At 39.8% G+C, this 1,434-nt stretch overlaps 1 non-coding gene across 1 annotated transcript; it reads right to left on the bottom strand.

Annotated features, from left to right (window-relative positions):
- Window positions 1-587: 587 nt before the first annotated feature.
- Window positions 588-695, bottom strand: LOC127742954 (small nucleolar RNA R71). The gene has a single exon (XR_008004301.1). It is a non-coding gene; the product is annotated as a small nucleolar RNA R71 (small nucleolar RNA).
- Between the last annotated feature and the right edge of the window lie 739 nt (window positions 696-1,434).

Raw genomic sequence — 1,434 nt, 5'->3', positions numbered from 1 at the left:
ATACTGTGACATAGAGGATTCCTCCTTCTTTTCTATTTTCTTCTTTTTCATATGAGCAGGAGCAAGGATAAGAACCTTCTTGTTAAAGCAGATCCTGAAACTGAAAGGACTCTGAAAAAGAAGCTAAGAAAAGTTAAAGCACAACAATTCAGAGAAAACCTTACAGAGAATCTCGAAAAAGAAGAAATGGCCGAACCCAATAATAATGGTGGAGGCACAAGGAGGATGCTTGGTGATTATACTACACCTACTTCCAATTTTTATGGAAGAAGCATCTCAATCCCTGCTATTGGAGCAAACAATTTTGAGCTGAAGCCTAACTAGTTGCTCTAATACAACAGAACTGCAAGTTTCATGGACTTTCATCAGAAGATCCCTACCAATTTTTAACTGAGTTCTTGCAGATCTGTGATACTATTAAGACTAATGGAGTAGATCCTGAAGTCTACAGGCTCATGCTTTTCCCCTTTGCTGTAAGAGACAGAGCTAGAACATGGTTGGACTGACAACCTAAAGATAGCATAGACTCTTGGGATAAGCTGGTCACGGCCTTCTTGGCCAAGTTCTTTCTTTTTCAAAAGCTGAGCAAGCTTAGAGTGGATGTTTAGACCTTCAAGCAAAAGGATGGTGAATCCCTCTATGAAGCTTGGGAAAGATACAAGAAGTTGACCAAAAAGTGTCCTTCTGACATGCTTTCAGAGTGGACCATTTTGGATATATTCTATGATGGTCTATCTAAGTTATCTAAGATGTCACTGGACCATTCTGCAGGTGGATCCATTCACCTAAAGGAAACTCCTGCAGAAGCTCAAGAACTCATTGACATGGTTGCAAATAACCAATTCATGTACACCTCTGAGAGGAACCCTGTGAGTAATGGGATGCCTCAGAAGAGGGAAGTTCTTGAAATTGATACTCTGAATGCCATATTGACTCAGAACAAAATGTTGACTCAGCAAGTCAACATGATTTCTCAGAGTCTGAATGGATGGCAAAATGCATCCAACAGTACTAAAGAGGCATCTTCTGAAGAAGAAGCTTATGATCCTGAGAACCCTGCAATTTGTCATGGAAACACCTATAATTCCTCATGGAGAAATCATCCAAATTTCTCATGGAAGGATCAACAAAAGCCTCAACAAGACTTTAATAATGGTGGAAGAAACAAGTTTAGCAAAAGCAAGCCTTTTCATCATCTTCTCAGCAATAGACAGAGAATTCTGAGCAGAACCCCTCTAACTTAGCAAACATAGTCCCTGATCTATCTAAGGCCACTTTAAGTTTCATGCATGAAACAAGGTCCTCCATTAGAAACTTGGAGGCACAAGTGGGTCAGCTGAGTAAGAAAATCACTGAAACTCCTCCTAGTACTCTCACAAGCAATACAGAAGAGAATCCAAAAAGAGAGTGCAAGGCCATTGATATAATCAAAAT

The sequence above is a fragment of the Arachis duranensis genome, chromosome 1 (genome assembly GCF_000817695.3).
Source record: "Arachis duranensis cultivar V14167 chromosome 1, aradu.V14167.gnm2.J7QH, whole genome shotgun sequence".
In the NCBI taxonomy this organism is placed as follows: domain Eukaryota; kingdom Viridiplantae; phylum Streptophyta; class Magnoliopsida; order Fabales; family Fabaceae; genus Arachis; species Arachis duranensis.
This window is presented reverse-complemented; position numbering and strand designations above follow the sequence as displayed.